The following is a 23,621-nucleotide window of genomic DNA, read 5'->3' as shown; positions in this document are numbered from 1 at the left end:
AATATTTTCAGTACTTGTCTCAATTCAATTTGTTTGAACTCAGCAAATATTTATTAAGTGATTTCTATGTGCCAGGCGCTGGGAACAAAAATGAAACAGTCTCTGCCTCAAAAAGATTACTTTCTATAGGAAAGACATGATTTATATGCAAATAGTTACATTCAAGAACATTCTGGAGGGAGAACCATCAGCAATTAGGGGAATCAGGAAAAGCTGTTTGTAGGAGGTGGCACCTACTAAAGGAGCTAAGAAAGATGCTAGGAAGTCTAACAGGCCTGAAGGGAGGAGAGCATGTATTCCAGGTATGAGGGGCAAGGAACAGAGGCAGAAGATGAAATACCCAAATACAAGGAACAGCCAGAAGGACAGTATGAAGAGAGAGGAGAATATATGTAGGGGAGTGATACTATAACTGGAGAGGTGGGTCCAACCAATGGAAACCTTTAAGTGGTAGTCTGAAGATACTATATTGTATCTGAGAAGCAAATAGCAGTTGAATACCGCTATTGAATACTGGAGAGACATGTCATGATCTGTTTTAGTAAAATATCAGTTTGGCAGTTATGTGCAAGATAGATGGGTGAGAGAAAAGAAGTAGGAAGATCAGGAAAGCACTTTTGTAAACTTTAAAATATTATATAAATGTGAGTCATTATTATAATTACCCAAAGTCAATAGCCTTATATGCATTTGGGAATAAATTTCCAAACCAAAGTTATAACTATATCAAATGGTACAACTGGACTCCAGTTAAGTATATATTCCAGTTTTTAAAAGACTGAAATGAAATAATATCTATATAACAAAATTATAAATTATAAGGTATATTGGATGCTTTTTAGCAATGTATTATTTTTTCATTTTGATTGAAAGGAAGAGATGGAACAGCCTTCTTATTGTTTCTGTTTGCAAATTGTATAATAGTGGTATCATTTGATCAGTTAGGGATATGGATTTTCTTCTGATCTAATAATTTAGCTTCTTGTTTACCACACCCTCTTGGAATGTCTTCCTAACTCCTCCTCTCTATAAGTCCATATCCTGCCCATCCTTTTGGATTCAACTCAAATTTTATTTCATAAAATCAGATTGAAGTGATCTCTCCCTCTGTTGTCTTCTTAGGAAAGTTTATTATCTATATTGTACATTTGCCAATTTGTTACATTTAATAAGTGTTTGTCAATTATGTAAGATCCATCAAAAACATCAGAAGTTCTACTGACAACCAAAGTTGGTGGCACAGTCTATGGGAGGCAGTACCAAGAGCACCAGAGTGGAATTGACCAGTGACAGAGGAAGTACCTGTGGAACAGAGGTTACCCAAGGAGGGTGATAGATTTACTGACCATGATCCCTTGTAATAGAGAGGGAGGCCAGATAAGAATTATATAAAGGCACTGCTTCTTGGCACCTACCAGAGAGCTACATCTAAGGGGGATTTTGTGAGGACTTTATGAAAGGAGAAAAATGACTTTCAGGTCCAGGAGTTGGGAGGTATTCCTATATCAGTGTCTCTCAACCTTTACTTTAAGTCTATTTCAACATATTTTACCACATAATTGTTGCCACCAATTAGCCTTGAGCCTAGAATTCTCAGAGCATGAGTATTGTCAGCATATTTCCAAAAGCCAACTTGCATGGTCTGTTTAGAGTGCTGCAGTACTAACAGTACTGTCACTCAACCCAATTAGGAGCCTTACGTGCAAGGGGAGAGAGGAGGGCAGGCAAAGCTGTCATGAGCAAGTCACATGATAAGGTAAGACTTGTATCTTCCCAATTTTAATGCATATTCATAAATATTCTATACATCCTAATCTTGCATCAAAGACAGTTTAGTAATAAATGATTTTTAAGTAATACTTAAGTAAAAACTTCACATAAAGGTTATACCCCACTTTTTTGCAAAAAATTTGTGACACTTATGCAGTGAAATGTGGTATGTAAAAGGCTACATTGTTGTACCCCACCCACCCCCAGATTGGGGGACAAGTTTTGCACCAATTATCCTTGCTATACCTTATTAGTAAATCCCTTTTATATAAGCAAGTAGAGTTAAACCGATAGTTTAACTAGTTTTTTTAATTTAATAATTTAAAATTTTTTTTTAAGTTTTTTAAATATTATGATAGTCTTTAAAATTTTAATTTATTTTATTTTTTTGTTACATAGCTTCAAGCTGTCTCCTTCCCTCTTTCCTCCATGCTAAGAAGGCCACCATTTGACACAGACACATAAATATGTAAAACCATACTATACATACTTCTGTTTATCAGTTATTTCTCTGAAGGTAGATAGCAGCTTCCTTCATAGATCCTTGATTTGAATATCTATAATATTCAGAATAGCTTAGTTGTTCACAGTTATTCTTCAAACAATATTGCTGTTACTATTATCTAATGTTCTTTTGGTTCTAAATTGGTAGTTTGCTAAAGAAGAGCACTCTGGTGGGAGGTTCAGGATCTATAATGCCAGAAATACTATAATACTAGAAACCATCCCCTCTGGGTTACCCCTAGAACCCTGGAGTAATAGTCAGCCAATCTGAGTCATTGATTCTTTTGGCTCCAAAGCCAATTAGAAGATATTGCGTCATCACACTGTACCTACTCCTCAGTCACCAATGGGTGGAAACAGTTCCACATGCTAGACTGGATGCAGACAGGGCATATCTGTGCATGCTTTGTATTAACTCACCATGAAGAACAAATCTAAGCACAGTCTAAGGATTGGGCCCTCATTGGCCAGACTTCCTATTATATTTCATAACTATTAATATCATTTCCTTCATCTATCATCTCTCTGTCTGTCTGTCTCATAGTGACTGCACTACGTGAAAATACTCTATCACTCACAGCATGAGTATGTCAAGGGTAGGGGAAGATGATTTTTGATTGTACCTCCTGAGACATATAAAGTGCCAGTCACTAATGTTTATTTGAATGAGGAAGCTGAGGCTTGAGTCCGTGGGATACACAGTTCACTTTTTTCTCTCTAAAGATAAAGTTTACTCTTTTACGCAGCTATCTTATCTAACACCCATTGTCTATGATGTCTCAGAAAGAATTTCCTTATTAAAGTTCAAGTTCATCTTTCTTGTCTCCACCCTTAATTTGGCATCAGAAATAGGGCTTTAAGGCCTGCTGAACATTTTAATACACGGACGAAGTTTTGTAACTGAATGTCAAAGTTCTATGAAACTTTAAAAAAATTCATAGTCAGGGTTTTTTTGTGTTTTCTTCACCCCCACCCTAACCCTCCCCCCACTTTTAAGTGTGTATTAACTACGTAGAAAGCACTTCCTGCAGACAGTTTGTTCAGAAGTTTGGATTTTATATAACCCAGGAAATGAAATCACCAGACCCGTGGGCTGGTTCCAGTGATTCAGTCTCCCTTTCCTGCAAGAAGCAGGCACTTCAGAGAGATAAAAATGCAAAGACAGTGACAAATAAATTGAAATAAAACGTGCTTAATAGTTTGTCAGTGCACTCAAAATCATTCCATTTATCTAAAACTTCAGAGTCGTGGGAAAATCCTATGTGATTCTAAGCTATTCTTTTTCTATAGTCATTAAAGATTATATAACATGTCATTTAGATTCAAAATGATGCTAACTAGTTTAGTCTTTCAAACTTTCCATTGTTTTTATAATCTTTTATTTTTGAAACTGGAAAAGAAACTTTGTCCCTCTCCTGACTGACGTTTTTAGCCAAGACAAAAACTGATTCTTTATAATTTCTATACATCTTTACCCACCATCCTATCCCCCTTACCCCACTCCCAATGTCTAAAAAGTATTTAAATCCAACACTGCTATCTAGGATTTCATAATTCAAAAGTACTAAAAATGAGATGTAGCCCTAGCATGGTCATTATTTGTATAACACTTAGGGTATATATAGAAAAGTGACCTTCTGTTGGCCTCAGTTTCTTCATCTGTAAAATAAGGGAAGTTGGATTAAATTATCTGTGATCTAATTAAATTCCAGAACCAAAATTCTATTCTACTTTGACCTTTGCTTATAGGCCTCAGCAAATGGCGGAAATCTCCTGGTTCACGTTTCCTTGTAGGATTGTGAAAAACGGTCAAAACAAACACCAAAAGGCTACTTAATGCATTAGGTTATTGCACACTGTGATAGGGAAAGAGACGAATATTAATATATTTCCTTTTTATTTGTATTGCATTTTTCAAATGTCCTATGTTTATAACAGAATGAAAAACTGATACTAGAAACATTGTCAGTTACTACATAATTTGGGGATGAATTCTATAACTGTGGCATTTTACTAGGACAGAAGACTATTTCTGAGGCTCAAGAAATTACTTATAATAATAAAAACAATTAGGAGATCAGAACCAAAGCTTAGGAGCACCCAAGTCACACAATTGGAGGGAGGAAGGTTATTCCTTAAATCTCTTTTCCTTGAATGTCAGCCAAGGGTATTTCACAATCAAGACCACAAATGGTTATTAGATTGAAGATTCAGTGAAATAGTACATCACAACTGGGAAGCAATGTGCTTACAACTATTTCTATTATTCTTAACTATTCTTAATCTCTCATCCTTGTCTTAACAGAAAATAACTAATAACAATGGAAAATTGAGTTCCATAAAGTGTTTACGATTCTATAGAGATTAATACATTAAAAATGTGCCCCATTTTTTCAAGTAAATTTAAAATATATAGATAAAAACGCATTAGCTTCCTTTCTTCACATTTTATGCTTCACAATTTAACTCAGAAATGGCCTGTGCCTATTGATATTATAACTATAATAAACGTGTATCTGATACATATTGTTTAGTCTGCACCCGTGATTTTACCCCATTGGACTCCTGGTTTGAAAACTTGCCTCACCAAAGAAACAAACCATTTTTTTGTTACTCAGAGTTTTAGAGAATTGCAATGAAAAGTTAAATAATTTGCCCATGGTCACCTAGCTAATATGTGTCAGAGGCAGGATTTGAGTCCATGTATTCTTGATTCTTAGACATTTTGTACATTATAATATGCTCTCAATTGAGATTTAATAAATGCTTAATTGTTAACGTGTGTGCATATATATATGTATAAACATATATAAGCATATATGTGTATACACACATATATGTATACACGTATACACATACATCTGTACCCTTGAAGGAACACGCCATCAGGAAAGAGCTGGCATGTAATAAAAAGATATCCTTTAATTTCACACTAAATGGAAAAGTATCACTTAATTTAACACTAAATTTTTTAGATCTTAGATCTAAACAAAAATGAAATACAAAAGAATGAGGAAGGTAGAGTGGACAAAGGGCCTTAGGGACCTTTTCTCAGCAAACAAACTGCCATTCATTTTAGTTTTATTAGCTCGCAGTACCAGCTAATATTTCATGAGTACCCACAATGTCCCTAGCATTTATAAAACTAGGACAAAGCCTTGTTAAATTGGAGTTTACCAGTTTGGAATTTGAGATTCTTTAGACAGGGGCTATGCTAAAGTTTGTTTTCATATGCTATGATAAAGCTTTGTTAAGCAAATTGATAGGGTAAAAAAGATGATAAGGAAGATCTTTGAGTGACTCAGGATAGCAAAGTATAGCAGACTCCTGGTAGTGTTTGATCACTCTTTGCTGTCACCACCCAAGGAAGAAAAATTGTAATCAAATCAAATCCACAGATATTTATTGAGGATGACTGTGTGTACAGCACTACTAAATAGGGAAAACAAAGACAAATGAGACACAGTCTCTTCCTTCAAGGAATCTGCGATTTTACTGGGGAGAAAAGATACATTCCTGAAAAGTCAAACCATGAGAGTTAAATAATAGTTTAATATGAGAGGCAAATGTCAAATGGTAGTTTCTAATTAATTACTATGTGATTTGTACAGATTAATAAGAGTGATGAGAATTCAGAGGAAGTAAGAATCACTTCAGATCGGAATGGTCTAGAAGATTTCATAGAGGCAGGATGTATTTTGGGTCATGAAAGATGAATATTCCTGATGTAGTCAAAGAAGGAGTAGGATGTCCAAACTAGGTTGAGAAAAGTATACAAGCCAAGTACAGAAGGAGGAAAATGGACAACATGTTCAGAGGACAATGAAGTTTGTCAGGTTTAGAGGGTTTATGTGAGAAGAATAACAGGATAAAAGGGTAGGCTAGGTCCACACTATCGATAGCTTTGAAGACCACAATAAAAAGTAGAGTCTGTAACTGTTAGGCAGTCAGGGAGCCTGGAGGGGTTTAAAATCAGACCTAAATGGAAGTGAGTATGATGATCATAGTGATATTTCATTTTTACCAGTGATTTGCATGAAGGCATAAAAGATGGGCTCATCAAATTTGCGATGACACAAAGTTGGGATGGATGGCTAACACGATGGATCCAACTGTGTCTTGACAGGTTAGAGCATTGGACCAAATCTAGTGAGACGAAATTCAACAGAGAAAGGTGTAAATAGCCAGCAAAACAAAACTAAACAAAACAAAGCAACAACAACAACAGCAAAAAGTCACAAGTCTAACATGGAGGAAACAGCAATAGACATGAAGAAACTGTTCTGAAAAAGGTCTCAGGGTTCTAGTGAACTGGAAGCTCACTATGAGCCAGCCTGTGTGATACTGCGGACAAAAAAATGCTAATAGGATCTTGGGCTACATTAAGAGGGCATATCTTCCAGCCCTAGGAAAGTGATAGTCATACTATACTCTTCAGACTTTGCAGTATTATGTTCAGTACTGAGTGTCACGGTTGAAGGATGCTGATTAGCTGAAGAATCCAAACGAGCATAAGCAGGATGGTAAAGGGCTTTGGGTAAATGTCATTTGAGCATCCATGAAAAAATGTGGCATGTTTAGCTGGAAAAGAGAAGACTAATGGTGGACATAATAGCTGTCTTCAATTACCTGAAGGGTTGCCATGTAGAGGACTGATTAGACGTGTTCTTTTTTGGCCCTGGAGGGCAGAACCAAGAGGTGGAACAACAGGTGGAATTTGCAAAGAGGTAAATTCGGTTTGATACCGGGATAAGCTTCCTAGCAATCAGCGCTGTCCAAAAGTGGAATGGCCTGTCTCAAAGGAAGGTAGGCTCCTCCCACCACCACCACTGAGGCCTTCAAGAAGAGGCTGCATGACTATTTGTTGGATATATTATATTGGAGGTATCTTTCATGTGTCAGTTGCACTAGATGACTGATGAGGTCCTTTCCTATTTTCAAGTTCTCTGATTCTGTGAAAATTAATTTGGTAGCAATGTGTAGAGATGGGCTTGGGAACAGACTAAAATAGTGATTCTTAACATTTCTGGGGAGACCATAGGCCCTTTGGCAATCTGGTAAAGCCTATGGACCTCTGCTCAGAATAATGTTTTTAAGTACATAAAACAAGAAACATAGGTTTACAGCAAATTCCAATTTTGTTAGCAATGTAACGTTATTAAAATATTTTTTAAAAAAGTTGATGAACCCTAGGTTAAGTACTCCTGGACTAGAAGTAGGAAGCTCTCCAGTTAGAAGAATACTACAGTAGTTCACAGTTAGAATGGAAATAAAGAGGAAAAAATGAAAAACATATAGCATGGAAAGGGTTAATAGTGCTTGGGAACTGGCCAAGGACCAGGGATAAGAGAGAGGCCTGAGTCCAAGATGACTTTGGGGTTTTAAGTTTGGAAGGTAGGGAAAATGATAATAATAAATCCCTTTAATACACAAGGATGATAGGTTGAGACAATGCCTTCTTTTGAAGGGGAAAGAGAGGGAATAATCATGTAGGTGGCACCTACTATGTGTCAGATACTGTGATAAGTGCTTTTTATAAATATAACCTCATTTAGATCCTCATGACAACACTAAGAGGTTGTTGCTATTGTTATTCTCATTTTATAGTTAAAGAAATTGAGGCAAAGAAGTTCTAAATGACTTCTCCAGGGTTACATAGCCAGTAAGTGTCTGAGACTGGAATTTGAACTCAGGGCTTCCTGACTCCAAAGGCATATTTCCCTACTCTAAGGCTCCCTCAAAGTTTTTAACCAGATTGTTTCTCTACAAATCCAGTCCTGCCCCACACCCTCATCCCTCATCCTAACATCATTAGCTGGTTTCAGTTACACAAAGCTCATCTCTACCTCTACACACTTCCATACACTGCATATTTAAGAATCATAAAAGTTGTATTTCAAATATGTTGCTCTCAGGCTGAGATCATTGATATGGGAAGAGTTTTTTTTAATATTTAAATTTTTTCATTTTGTTTTATTCTTGGCTACAATCTATATGAGGACAAACTCATTGGGTAAAGAGGAAATGACACTGCGGAGGGGAGGTGTCACCTATGATTCTGCTCTGGCTATTACTAAGCTTTCTGCTACTTACCTGCCCCGGCCACAAGAGAAATGGAACCATCACTACATCATGCCATTCCATTTGTGAAATGATTGTTCGTCCTTCATTTTCAAAGAGGACCAATGACACCACAGGGTGATGGCTTGCACAAGAATTGGATTTAAGTGAGGCAGAGTTATACAAAGTTGTCAGCCTCCCTCTCTTTTCCAGGGTCATCAAAGTCCAGTGGCAAGATAAAAGTCAAAACGACTGGCGATGGCCCAGGATGCAGGGCATTACCCTGACATCTTCAATGTTTAACCAAGCTCTAAGAATTCCAGAGTGTCTGCTTCAGCCATCTTCACGACCGTTGGAACAAACTGTTCTAATCCTGGAGGTTAGTATACAATCTAGAAGTTCCTTTTAACTGACTTTATTAATAAGTTTATTTTAGAATAAATTTCTAATAAAATAAAACTTCTGTTTATTTTAACTGATTATTCTTATAACTAGGCATTATGCTCAGTTGTTTCTATGCTATAAATGTCATTGGTACTTTCTAAATTTTGGTGCCCTCAAACATCCTACTACTGTGCCTAGACAGGTAAAATAATCATACTGACATCATGAAACTAGTCAACAGCACAACAAGTGCCTGAGACAAGGTCTTCTGACCCCAATTGCAGGGTTGTTTCTACTACATCCTACTGCCCCTCTTAAAGGCTCTGACAGTCCTGAAATGTTACTTTTGGAAACTTGAAATAAGTTATTTGATTCTGACCTGAGTTCCAGATGCATAAAAGTCATGTGAAAGGCAGACTGGATTGTGAAAATGTCACTCAGGCTTATCTCTGCCGTTAACTAGCAGTGCACTCTTGGGCAAGTCACTTTGTGTCTTGGTTCCATTATCTAGAAAAAGGAATCAAATAATCCATGCAATATCTACCTCACAGGTTCTAGTGAAAATCTTGTAAGATGATGTATGGCAGAGTGTTTTACAGCTATCAAGCATTACATAAATATGCTATTACAATGCAATAGAATGAAAGTCTGAGCAGGATAATGTCCATTGAATTAAGAAACAGTTCTGCATCAATACTGCCACTGGAGATATGCCAAGAGTAAAACAGAGAAATAGCATCATTAGGTGCCTATGACTAGAGGGATCCTACTGGGAGCAATCCACTCTTTAGAGAAAGCGCTCCTAAGAGGTCTGAGGACTCCGGCAGCCTTATCAGACTGAGTGCTGACTCTGATTCTGTTTGCATTTGTCTTATTTAGTAATGAGGAGTGTTAGTGGCACTGTGCCAAAGCCGTGGTAAGGACTCACCCCATAACATGCAACACTGACCTCTTTCCCAGTTCTCCTAATTTTTCCTCCACTCCCTCCATTAGTCTTGATATCATTCTTTGTATTTCTAAAGTCAGCTAGTATCTATAATGCTGTCACTTTGTCCGTGGGCCAACATTTTTGCAATATTAAAAAAAAAACGAACAAACACGTTTGGCTATGGTATGATGAATTTAAGGGAGGACTGGATGTCCTCAGCCCTGCTTCCAACACAAACATACATACAAACAGCAAAAGCAAATCAAAATTAAACTTTAAAAATATGCCTGTTTCCCTTCACCAACATCATCAACTTACATGTTGATTTTTAAAACACAATTTTTATTACGGTAGATGCCTATTATAAATTCAAGCAAAAGATAAGAATGTATTATAAAGTAGAGAGGCTGCTTGTCATGCTTTTATGATAAGTATTTGTTTATTTGCAAATGCATTGTTCTAAGACTGTTTGAAAAGTCTGCTTTCTTCTAAATATTCTCTTTTCAGTATTGCTTACACTATTAAGTTCCTTAGGAAAATCCTTTTCCAAAGATAGGCAAAACAAAACCTTGCTTACATCTCGGTTTACAATTTCAAACTCATAACCAGTAAAATGCAAGCACTACTTCTGATTCTCCCAATTGTTAATTTTTCCCCCTCCCCCTCCACCATTACTTTTGTAACAATACAAAACTGTTGTGGACTATCTAAAAAATCCCATCTTAATATCTAGTGCTGTATATAGAACACTTTAAAATAAAGATTATAACATACTGTTATTTTAAAAATAATTTTCCCAAATAAAATTTACATAAAAGAATAAAAATGACTCCTAATTTCCAAAGAATCAACATTCCTTTCAACAAATAGAATTTCTCAGGCATTCTAAAACATAGACCTATGGCGTTTATTCACTATTTTGCCACTATTGATCAACTAATTTTATTTAAATAATTTTTTTCTTCCCCATATTGCATTAACTAGCCATTTTGGTGATCTGTCAATATAACTTGAGTTTAAATAGCTTACAAATGTGAATTTCTTTTTTTATATTTTTATACTTTATTACTTCAGTGGATATGTGATCTCATCAATGTGTATACTCTTTCCGATGATTCAGATAGCACATCCTCTCAGTAAATCAACAAGTATTTATTAAGTACTTAATATGTACCAGGCAATATGGTGAGTGATGGGGATATGAAGAAAGGCAAAAACTCAGTTCCTTACCCTTAAAGAACATTCATTCTAATGGGGGAGACAACATGTAATAACAATGTACGTATAAAAATATCCATATCTACCCATACATTGTCCAAAGGAATTATAGACCTATTTGAGGAAGCTTTGTGTAAGATTTGGGGCTTGATGTAAATCAGTATAATATTATTCACAAACAGGAGCATTTGTAAACCCTTGCCTTCCACAGGGAATTCATCCTCACCCAGATCGTGCACTGGACCTTCTCCATTACCAATGTGGAAACTTTTGCCAAAAAAAAAAAATCTCCCTGTTTTATGCCTTCCTTGACTGAGGTTTGTTATCAGTGGGTTATTGAATGGGATTATTTCTATTTCCATATTTTCCAAAGAATCCTGAATGATTTATACACACACACACACACACACACACACACACGAGAAAATCTATAAAAGAATCTTAAGTTGATATTTTGTTCTACCCAGTCAAATGCTATATTAAAAAAATCAGCAAAAAATAAATATTATGGGAACTTCATGTTCTCAGCATCTTTCAGCCAATTGCAACGTGGTAAAGACGTAGTACATTGCTGAATATTGCTTGCAAAACCTTGTTTATTCTAGTAATACCCTTATGAAGAATGCCTCAATTCCGGTATAGATGACTATCATAAAGACTCTGTATAGATGAGACAGTAGGCATATAGGTCAACAGATGCTGATGTTTCTTTGCTCACCTTTTCTGTTACTAACAACTTGAGATTTTTCCTCTGTGCTGTTGCTATCTTTTACTCCTGTAAGTACCTTCTATGTCAATCTCTCAGTTCCCTCACTGTTTCCTTTCTAGCATGGAACTCCTTCCCATATTTGATCCCATCTATAACAAACCATGTAGTGCAATAGTCAGCACAGTCAGGAAGATGTGAATTCAAATACTGCTTCAAATATTTACTAGCTGTCTCATGAGCAAGTCATTTCTTTTCTATCTACCTTAGTATCCTTAATTATAAAATGGGAATAATATTAGCAACTACTTGCCAGGCTTGTTGTGAGGATCAAATGAGATAATATTTGTAATGTGCTCAATACCTAGCACATCCTAGGTGCTTAATGAATGTTTGCTCCCTTCTTCCCTTCCCAAATCTGGATGCTTTTCCTGTTTTTGTTCTTTTCTATACTATTTCTACTTCCTATATAAACACCTCAGGACTATGCTGTTAAGGTCTAAATGTGGTGGTTCTACTATTCCTGACGGAGAAAACAGTCAATAATTTCTATACTTTTCCCTGTTTCTCTTCTGTTTGTAATCTTTCCATCTTCATCCTTGAATGCCCTTGGGCTGACTTCACTCACTCGGCTATTTAGCCTTGCTTTCTTTGAACTGATTTTACCTTTCATTGCCTTTCTCTGCTTTATGAGGTGATACTGCTCATAGCCATCCTTCCTCCTCATTCACAAGCTTTCACAGAGGAGTGTATATTCTAACTTGGTATTATTGTCTTTTGTAAGTCCCTTCTTTCTGTGAGGCAAGTAAGTTCAATATTTGCTGGCTAAGGTGCTTTGGGGTCTTTTATGGTCTCCTTTTTGCAGCAATTAATTTATATTGTTTTCACTTCTAAATGAAATTATTATAATCAGCACTGAAATAATTTCCTTTGTAAATATCACATCTTGAAATTTACCAATTCAAATTTAATAGTCTTTCACTATGTAAAATAAGGATGATAATAATAGTACCTAACTCTCAGAGTTGTTGTGAGGATCAAATGAAATATTTGTAAACACAAAGCACAGTGCCCGGCACATAGTAGGTACTTAATAAATGATTGATGGTTCACTCATTCTCCCATCCAGAGGTCAGTTATCTGGTAACTGTCTAGAACCCACCTAAGAATCAGGAAAGAAGATAAAAGTCCTCCTGAAAAACTAATATAGATGTCACAAAGTCCATGCTTCGTTCATACCCTTTACTTAAAGGAGAGTCCTTGAGACCCATTTCTGTGTCTTTATTTATCACTCTAATTTTAGACACATTTCAAAACAAAATTTATTAACTGGTTTCTCAGTTCAGAGTAGATTAGAAGGACTGAATTGAAATGTTGAAATCTAGGAATGATAGTTGAGAGTCTGCAAATGAGGAGAGAGGTAAACTATGAAAGCTACACATAAAAACTCAATAGCAGTCTGGGGCCCATTTGTTGTAAGGGCAAAGATCCTAATAGTCCCTAAGGGTATTACTATGGCAGGATATATCATAATAGTTGCATATTACTCACAATAACAACTCTGGGCCACTAAAGAGAAGGTTAAATTATGTTCAGTTTATCCTGTTTAACAAGGCAATCATGTGTTAGCATGATAGCTAAAGAAATCCATTGGAGCCACAGAGGACAGATAGACTACATAGTCAGTTCCATCATTGCAACACACAATTTTCTGGAGTATTCAAGGAAAAGCAAGCATAGTTATTATTGCTAGTGGACATGACAAATGGTGGTTCTGGTACCTTTTGATAGAACTAATTTGTCAGCAGAGAGAAGTAGACCTTAAGTGCAAAGAGAAAGATGAACTGCAGTTATGGGGGGATCCTACAGAATCTTCTCATGTGGGCATTTCTCTGTATGTTCTCCCAGTGCCCTGACCTGCTGGGAAAATTTCGAAGGCAAATAGGACAACAAAAGGTTTGCAGGGAAGAAAACTATGTGTCTATCTCCCTCCAAGGTATTGGCATCTTTTGCACTCTGTTTGTGTTTGGCACCCAAGGGAGGATATCTTTTTACCAGAAGAGTAACTCTCCAAAGACATGGAAATTTTACAAGTGATGTACTGGGAAATCTAATCAGCCCTAATGGCAAAAAGATTTGGCAATCTCTTTGAGAATGAGTATCCATTTGTTTTTTTTTCCTCCAATTTTTAAATTTATTTCATTAAATATTTCTCAATTACATGTAATTTTTAAAAACATTTATTTAAAAAAAATTTTGGGTTCCAAATTATTTTCCTGTGTCCCTCCCCCTGCCCTTCCATGAGAAGGCAAGCAATTTGATATAGATATGCATATGGAGCCATGCAAAATATAATTCCATATTGGCCATGTTGCAAAAGCAAACACAGATTAAAAACTATAATACACAAACAACAAACCCAAGAAGAATAAAGAAAAAAAAGGATGTTTTCACCTTCATTCAGACTTTATCAGTTTCTTTTCTGGAGGTGGATAGCATTTAAAAAAAATTATTAATTTATTTTGATTTATCAACAATCACTTCCATATGCTTTTGAGTTGAAAAATTTTCTCCCCTTCCTCCCCCCCAACCTTCCCCAAGACGCACAATCTGATATAGGCTTTACATTTACATACCATTAAACATATTTTCACATTAGTGAAGTTGTAAGTAAAAATTAAAACCAATAGGAGGAACCTTAAGAAAGATGAAACAAAACTCAACAGAAGGTAAAAATAAGTAAGAGCAATTCGACTTCCATAGTTCTTTCTTTGGATGTGGACAGCATTTTCCATCACGAGGCCTCTGGAGATGTCTTAGATCCTTGTAATGCTGAGAAGGGTTCAGTTTAACAATCTTAGTCATTGCATAACATGGCTGTTATTGTGTACAAAGTCCTCTTGGTTCTGCTCACTTCACTCAGCATCAGACCATATAAGTCCAGGATTTTCTGAAGTCAGCCTGTTCATCATTTCTTATAGCACAATAGTATTCCATTACATTCATATACCACAACTTGCTCAGCCATTCCCCAATTGATGGGCATCCTCTCAATTTCCAATTCTTTGCCACCACAAAAAGAGCTGCTATGAATATTTTTGTACATGTGGGTCCTTTTCCCATTTGTTTGATCTCTTTGGGATATAGCCCTAGAAGTGCTATTGCTGGATCAAAGGGTATGCACATTTTTGTAGCCCTTTGGGCATAGTTCCAAATTGTTCTCCAAAATGGTTGGATCATTTCACAACTCCACCAACAATGTATTAGTGTTCCAATTTTCCCACATCTTCTCCAACATTTATCATTTTCCTGTTTTGTCATGTTGGCCAATCTGATAGGTATGATGTGGTACCTCAGAGTTGTTTTGATTTGCATTTCTCTAATCAATAATGATTTAGAGCATTTTTTCATATGACTATAGATGGCTTTAATTTCTTCATCTGAGAACTGTCTGTTCATATCCTTTGACCATTTATCAATTGGGGAATGGCTTGTGTTCTTATAAATTTGTCTTAATTCTCTATATATTTTAGAAATGAGGCCTTTATCAGAGAGACTGGTTGTAAAAATTCTTTCCCAATTTTCTACCTTCCTTCTAATCTTAGTTGCATTGGCTTTGTTTGTGCAAAAACTTTTCAATTTAATGTAATCAAAATTATCCATTTTGCTTTTCATAATGTTCTCTATCTCCTGTTTGGTCATGAATTCTTCTGTTCTCCATAGATCTGATAGGTAAACTATTCCTTGTTCTCCCAGTTTACTTATGGTATCAGCCTTTATATCTAAGTCATGAACCCATTTTGACTTTATTTTGGTATATGGTGTGAGATTTGGGTCTATGCCTAGTTTCTGCCATACTCTTTTCCAGTTTTCCCAGCAGTTTTTTTCAAAGAGTGGGTTCTTATCCCAGAAGCTGGGGTCTTTGGGTTTATCAAATAATAGATTACTATAGTCATTGACTACTGTGTCTTGCATATTTAACCTATTCCACTGATCCACCTCCCTATTTCTTAGCCAGTACCAAGCAGTTTTGATGATTGCTGCTTTATAATACAATTTAAGATCTGGAATTGCTAGGCCACCTTCCCCTGCATTTCTTTTCATTAGTTCCTTTGATATTCTGGACCTTTTTTTTTCCAAATGAATCTTGTTATTATTTTTTCTAACTCTATAAAATAATTTTTGGTAGTTTGATTGGTATGGCACTGAATAAGTAAATTAGCTTAGGTAGGATTGTCATTTTTATTATATTAGCTCGGCCTACCCATGAGCAACTGATGTTTTTCCAATTATTTAGATCTGATTTTATTTGTGTGAAAAGTGTTTTGTAATTGTGTTCATAGAGTTCCTGGGTTTGTTTCGGAGGTAGACTCCTAAATATTTTATAATGTCTACAGTAAGTTTAAATGGGATTTCTCTTTCTATCTCTTGCTGTTGGGCTTTGTTGGTAATATATAGAAATGCTGATGATTTATGTGGGTTTATTTTATAGCCTGCAACTTTGCTAAAGTTGTTTATTATTTCAAGTAGTTTTTTACTTGATTCTCTAGGATTCTCTAAGTATATCATCATGTCATCTGCAAAGAGTGATAGCTTTGTTTCTTCTTTGCCTATTCTAATGCCTTCAATTTCTTTTTCTTCTCTTATTGCTAAAGCTAAGGTTTCCAGTACAATATTGAATAACAGTGGTGATAATGGACATCCTTGTTTCACCCCGATCTTATTGGAAATGCTTCTAGCCTGTCCCATTACATATAATGCTTGCTGAAGGTTTTAGATAGATGCTATTTATTATTTTAAGGAAGACTCCATTTATACCTATGCTTTCTAGTGTTTTTAATAGGAATGGGTGTTGTATTTTATCAAAAGCTTTTTCTGCATCTATTGAGATGATCATGTGGTTTCTGTTGGTTTTGTGTTGATATGCTCAATGATGCTGATAGTTTTCCTAATATTGAACCAACCCTGCATTCCTGGTATAAATCCTACCTGGTCATAGTGTATTATTCTTGTGATAAGTTGCTGCAATCTATTTGCTAGTATTTTGTTTAAAATTTTTGCATCTATATTCATTAGAGAAATTGGTCTATAATTTTCTTTCTCTATTTTGACTCTTCCTGGTTTAGGTATCAACACCATATTTGTATCATAAAAAGAATTTGGTAAGACTCCTTCTTCACCTATTTTCCCAAATAGTCTATATAGTATTGGAATTAATTGTTCTTTAAATGTTTGATAGAATTTGCATGTAAATCCATCTGGCCCTGGAGATTTTTTCCTAGGGAGTTCATCAATGGCTTGTTCAATTTCTTTTTCTGAGATGGGGTTATTTAAGTATTTTACTTCCTCTTTGGTTAATCTGGGCAATTTATATTTTTGTAAATATGTATCCATTTCACTAAGATTGTCAAATTTGTTGGCATATAGTTGGGCAAAATAATTCCTAATTATTGTTTTAATTTCCTCTTCCTTGGTGGTAGCTTCACCCTTTTCATTCTTGATACTAGTAATTTGGTTTTCTTCTTTCTTTTTTTTAATTAAATTAACCAAAGGTTTATCTATTTTATTGGTTTTTTTCATAAAACCAGCTCTTAGTTTTATTTATTAGTTCAATAGTTTTCTTAATTTCAATTTTATTAATTTTTCCTTTGGTTTTCAATATTTCTAATTTGGTGTTTAGTTGAGGATTTTTAAGTTGTTCTTTTTCTAGTTTTTTTAGTTGTATGCCCAATTCATTAATCTCCTCTTTTTCTATTTTATTTATGTAAGCATTTAGAGATATAAAACTTCCCCTAAGAACTGCTTTGCTGCATCCCATAGGTTTTGGTATGTTGTCTCATTATTGTCATTCTCTTGAATGAAATTATTGATTGTTTCTATGATTTGTTGTTTGACCCAATCATTTTTTAGGATTAGATTATTTAGTTTCCAATTATTTTTTAGTCTATCTTTCCATGGCCCTTTATTACATATAATTTTTATTGCATCATGATCTGAAAAGGATGCATTTAATATTTCTGCCTTTCTGCATTGGATTGTGAGGTTTTTATGCCCTAGTACATGGTCAATTTTTGTGTATGTGCCATGTACTGCCGAGAAAAAAGTATATTCCTTTCTATCCCCATTCAGTTTTCTCCAGAGGTCTATCATACCTAACTTTTCTAATGTTCTATTCACCTCCTTAACTTCTTTCTTGTTTATTTTGTGGTTAGACTTATCTAGTGTGGAGAGGGAGGTTCAGGTCCCCCACTAGTATAGTTTTGCTGTCTATTTCTTCCTGTAACTCCCTGAACTTCTCCTCTAAGAATTTGGATGCTATACCATTTGGTGCATATATGTTTAGTAATGATATTGCTTCATTGTCTATGGTGCCTTTTAGCAGGATGTAGTTTCCTTCCTTATCTCTTTTGATTAGATCTATTTTTGCTTTTGCTTTATCTGAGATCAGGATTGCCACCCCTGCTTTTTTTACTTCAGCTGAAGCATAATATATTCTGCTCCAGCCTTTTACCTTTACCCTGTATGTGTCACTCTTTTTCAAATGTGTTTCCTGTAAACAACATATTGTAGGATTATGGTTTTTAATCCATTCTGCAATCCATTTCTATTTTATGGGAGAGTTCATCCCATTCACATTCACAGTTATGATTACTACCTGTGTCTTTTTCTCTGCCTTTCCTCCCCATTTATGCTTTTCTTTCTCCTTTTTCTTAAAAATATGGAACGCTTCACGAATTTGCGTGTCATCCTTGCGCAGGGGCTATGCTAATCTTCTCTGAATTGTTCCAATTTTAGTATACGTGCTGCCAAAGTGAGCACGAGTACCCATTTCTTAATGAAAAGAAATTTCTTTATTTAAAAGAAAAATTGTTACGTTGTTTTTCCAGTACCTTCATCTTCAAATATATCTCTCCTTCATCTCCTACCCAAAAACCAATTCTTCATAATAAAGAATAACAAAAAGCGTTTCAGCCAAATTATCATGTGCATCAACTAAACCTGACAGTCTATGCAATGTTCTACACCCATAGCCTATCACCTTTGATGCCAAAAGAGGCCTTCACATGACAATAGTTATTAGTGTTTGTTGACTAAAAAACACATCATGGCAAAAAGCTACTACAAAATTCAGTAATATTTTTATGTTAATTGATATACTGCTAATCACAAAGTAGGATCATAGTATCATAAGGTGATAGATTACAATTGGACATGACATTGGGGTCATCCAATACAACCCTTTCATATTTTAGATGAGGCTACTGAGGTCAAAGAGACTGAGTTGTCTGAGGTCACACAAGTAGTAAGTGGCAGAGGTGGAATTTGAACCCGAGTTCTCTGACTCTAAATCCAGCCCTCTTTCCATTTTATCACAACTCATTACTCATTCTACATATTTTGTTGGAGCAAAACAAAGGTCAAAATGACAGTTCTTGCTGCACCTATAAATTAAAAAACTCCTTGTATAACATCACAGCTCTTAGTTTGGGGACCATTGGTGGAAAAGCTAGTGACCACTGAAGATAATGCTCTGTAAGTTATAGAGACTGAATATTTCCAGCCAGCCACAGGATTCTTTGTTTTTTCACCCTTGCAATTTGCCACAGTAATCTTGTCAAGAACAAGGTCAATGGAGAAAACAAGATTAATCATTCAAAAACATTTTAGAGGATTGACTTGTTGCCCCAACAAGAGGACCACAATCATAATCAGCATTGTTGAGGGGATGCTAGGTAAAATTAATTAGCCTTTCCAGGGTAATTAATTTCTTCTCCCTTCTTTTTTTGTTTAAGCAAGCATTATTAAATCACAAGAGTAACCAGTGTAACACTTCCTTAGCAACCACTTTCATGGAGCAGAGGCTGATATAATCCACTATTTTGGCAACAAGCTGCATATTTGTTGTTTATGACTTTAGAAAGGTCATCAGAAGAAAACCAGATTATAGGGCTTTTTTGCTTTTTGGGGAGTACTTCTTCCTTCTTCTGCCATAATGCATCTATTGCATTGTTTAAGACAAAGCCTGATTTATTTTGGGGAAAAGGTCTACTTTCAATTTTTCATGGATCTGAATTGTTTTATATTAAAAATAACTTTCATGGTGGGGGGGGGGGCACAGCCATGATGTCAGAGTAGGGAAAGCACTCAGCTGAGTTCTCCTGACATTCCCCTACAAACAACTTTGAAATAATTCCTCAAATCAAATTCTGGAGTGGCAGGGCCAACAAAAGGTCAGAGTGAGAGATTCTTTTAGCTCAGTACAACACAGGAGGTTGGAAAAAGAGATCTGTGACACAAGGGAAGAGGTTGGTCCATTGCCCACATGGATGAAACACCACTGGTAAGACTAGGTAATGGTGACAGAAACAGCAGCAGCTTTGGGAGCTCTCAAGCCAGAGATGTTAAGGGGCGCTGGAAATCGGTCAGAAAGAGATTAAAGGTGACCCCTGTGCTAGCACTGAGGGTGGAACCAGATACCCACATCTATATCATAGTTTAAGGGGAGAGAGGAGCACTTCCAGTCAAGAGGGAGTGAACTCTGAGGGGAAACTATTTGGCAACTCCACTCCCTATACCCACTTCTGTGTCATAGTTCAAGGACAAGAAAAGTACACTTTCAGTCAAGAGTGAATGGAAAAGGGGCAGCGAGGTGACTCAGTGTGAGTGCTGAGACCTGAGTTCAAATCCGGCCTCAGACACATAACACTTACTAGCTATGTGACCCTGGGCAAGTCATTTAATCCTGATTGCCTCACCAAAAAAGGAAAAAAAGAGTGAATGAAGAAAAAGAGTGATACTAGAGGCAGTATCACTTCTAGTTTCAAAGGCTCAGGGACCCTGAGGAACAGCAACATTTCTGGTCCCAAGGAAGCAGCATTGCTGAGATGTAGCATTGTTTGCAATCCTAAGGATCAGGGGCCCTTTCTAGGTAAGGACCAGAGTATGCACCAGGAGATCAGTGGCCATAACTCTCCTCAGATCACATTGACTTGGAAGCAATGAAAACTTCCAAATCCCCAAAACTATCTCTGAAAATAATAATAGCATGAAAAAGCCTGAATCTTGGCACGGTGCCCCTCAACTCCCCATCCAACTTTAGGAACAGAGCCCAACATTACCATAAAATTCCAAATCAATCAAGAGATAGGCTGGGGAAATGAGTAAGCAGCAACAACAACAAAAAGAATCTGAACATAAAAATGTATTATGATGATGGGAAAATCAAGAAACAAACTCAGGAAAAGACAATGAAGTCAAAACAGCTACAAGCAAAGCTTCAAATTAAAAAAAAAAGTGAATTGAACACAAGCCCAAAAAGAATTGTGGGAGGAGCTAAAAATTATTTTAAAAATCAAATTAGAGTGACAGAGGAAAAATTAGGTAAAGAAACGAAAGCAAAGAAAGAAAATTATGAAAAGATAATTAACAGCTTGGCAAAGGTAGCACAAAAAATATTGAAAAAAAATCTTAAAAAAACCCCAACAACACAGAATTGGCCAAATGGAAAAAGAGGCACAAATTTCACTAATAAAAATAACTCCTTAAAAGGCAGAATTGGTCAAATGGAAAAAGAGGTACAAAGGCTCACTGAAGAAAATAATTCTTTAAAAATTAGATCGGGCAAGTGAAAGCTAATAACTACATGAGACAACAAGAAGCAATAAAATAAAGTCAAAAGAATATAAAAAAATTGAAAAAAATGCGCAAGACATCATAGGAAAAACAACTTACCAGTAAAACAGATTGAGGAGATACAATTTAAGAGTTATTAGAGTACCTAAAAGAAAGCTCATATTTCAAGAAATTATCAAGAAAAATTGCCCAGATATTCTCAAACCAAAGGGTAAAACAGAAGCTGAAAGAATCCATCAATCACCAGTTGAAAGAGATCCAAAAATGAAAACTCCCAGGAATATTATAGTCAAGTTTCAGACCTTCCAGGTAAGAAAGAAATACTTCAAGCAGTCATAAAGTATTCAAATACCATAGAGCCACAGTCAGGATCACACAAGATTTAGCATCTACCATATTAAAGAAGTGGAGGGCTTCAAATATCAGATAGGGGATTACAACCAAGAATAACCTATGCAAGAAAACCTGAGTATAATCTTTCAAGAGAAAAAATAGATATTTAATGAAATAGAGGACTTTCAAGCATTTCTGATGAAAAGACCAGAGCTGAAAAGAAAATTTGGCTTTCAAATAGAAGAATCAAGAGAAGCATAAAAACACAAAAATGAAAGAGAAATCGTAAAGTACTCAACAAGGTCAAACTGCTTATCTTTATATATGGGAAGAATATACATAGAAAATAAATTAATCTTCTAACAGCTTTATCATTATTAGGGCAGCTAGAAGGATTCTACCTAAAAACAGAATGTGTGAATGAGTCAAATATGTTGGGATGATATAGAAAAAATACCGATTGGTGAGAAAAAGGAATGCTCTGGGAGAAGAAGGAAGGGAGGGACAGAATGGAAGGAAATTACCTCACATAAAAGAGGCATGTAAGAGCTTGTATACTGGAGGGGAAAATGGTGGAGGGGAGGTGGACAATACTTAACCCTCACTCACATTTTAAAATTGGCTCAAAGAGGGGCAGCTAGGTGGCACAGTGGATAGAGCACTGGCCTTGGATTCAGGAGGACCTGAGTTCAAATCCGGCCTCAGATACATAACACTTACTAGCTATGTAAGCCTGGGCAAGTCACTTCACCCCATTGCCTAGACAAAAATAAAAATAAAAATAAAAATTGGTTCAAAGAGGGAAAAAAAATAAATAAATGTACTCAATTGGTAATAGAAATCTATCTTACCCAACAGAGAAGTAGGAAGGGAATGGGATAAAAGAAATGCGTTGGGGAGTGATAAAAGAGGGCAGATAAAAGAAGACAGTGGTCAAAAGTAAAAGAGACTTTTGAGAAGAAATAGGATAAAAAAAGATAGAAGGATAAATAGAAGAAAATAGGATAGGGGGAAACCCATAATTAGCAATCATAACAGTGAATGTGAATGGGATGAACTCACCAATAAAAAGGAAGTAGATAGCAGAATGGATTACAAACCAGAATCCAACAATATGCTATTTACAAGAAACACACTTGAAATAGAGACATACATAGAGTTAAAATAAGGAACTGGAGCAGAATTTATCATGCTTCAGTTGAAGTAAAAAAAAGGCAGGGGGTAGTAATCATGATCTCAGACAAAGCAAAAGCAAAAATAGATCTAATTAAAGTAATAAGTAGGGAAAATACATCTTGCTAAAAGGAACCATAGGGGAAGCTAGGTCGTGCAGTGGATAGAGTACCAGCCCTGAAGTCAGAAGGACCTGAGTTCAAATCTGGCCTTATACCAAACACTTGACATTTACTAGCTGTATGACCCTGGGCAAGTCACTTAACCCCAATTGCCTAAAACAAAAACAAATACAAATAAAAGGAACCATAGACAATGAAGTAATAGCCATACTAAACACATAAGAATCAAATGATATAACAAAGTATTTAAAAGGAAAAGTTAAGTGAATTTCAGGAGGAAATAGACAGTAAAACTATACTAGTTGGGGATCTCAGTTTTCCCTTCACAAAGGTAAATAAGCCTAACCGTAAAATAAATAAGAAGTCAAGAGATGAATAGAATGTTAGAAAAGTTACATACGATAAGGCTTTGGAGAAAACAGAATGGGGAAGCAAAGGAGTAAAACTTTTTCTCAGCTGTACATGGCAGCTTCCAAAAATTAACCACGTATTAAGGCATAAAAACCTTACCACCAAATGCAGAAAAGCAAATTAAATGCTCCCTTTTCAGACAATAATGCAACTAAAATTATATTTAATGAATAGCCATGGAAGCAGAGATTAAAAGGTAATTGGAAACTAAATTATCTAATCCTAAAGAATGGATGGGTCAAGTCACAAATCAGAGAAACAATCAATAAGTTCATTAAAGAGAATGACAACAATGAATCAACAAAATTTGTGAGATTCAGCCAAAGCAGTACTTAGAGAAAAATGTATAATTCTAAATGTGTACATCAATAAAAGAGAA

General features: G+C 35.7%; 1 non-coding gene across 1 annotated transcript; it reads right to left on the bottom strand.

Moving 5' to 3' along the window:
* Window positions 1-18,282: 18,282 nt before the first annotated feature.
* Window positions 18,283-18,389, bottom strand: LOC144458165 (U6 spliceosomal RNA). Its single transcript, XR_013487712.1, has one exon. It is a non-coding gene; the product is annotated as a U6 spliceosomal RNA (small nuclear RNA).
* Between the last annotated feature and the right edge of the window lie 5,232 nt (window positions 18,390-23,621).

This window comes from Phascolarctos cinereus, unplaced genomic scaffold (assembly GCF_003287225.1).
Source record: "Phascolarctos cinereus isolate Bilbo 61053 unplaced genomic scaffold, phaCin_HiC Scaffold_5;HRSCAF=322, whole genome shotgun sequence".
NCBI lineage: Eukaryota > Metazoa > Chordata > Mammalia > Diprotodontia > Phascolarctidae > Phascolarctos > Phascolarctos cinereus.
This window is presented reverse-complemented; position numbering and strand designations above follow the sequence as displayed.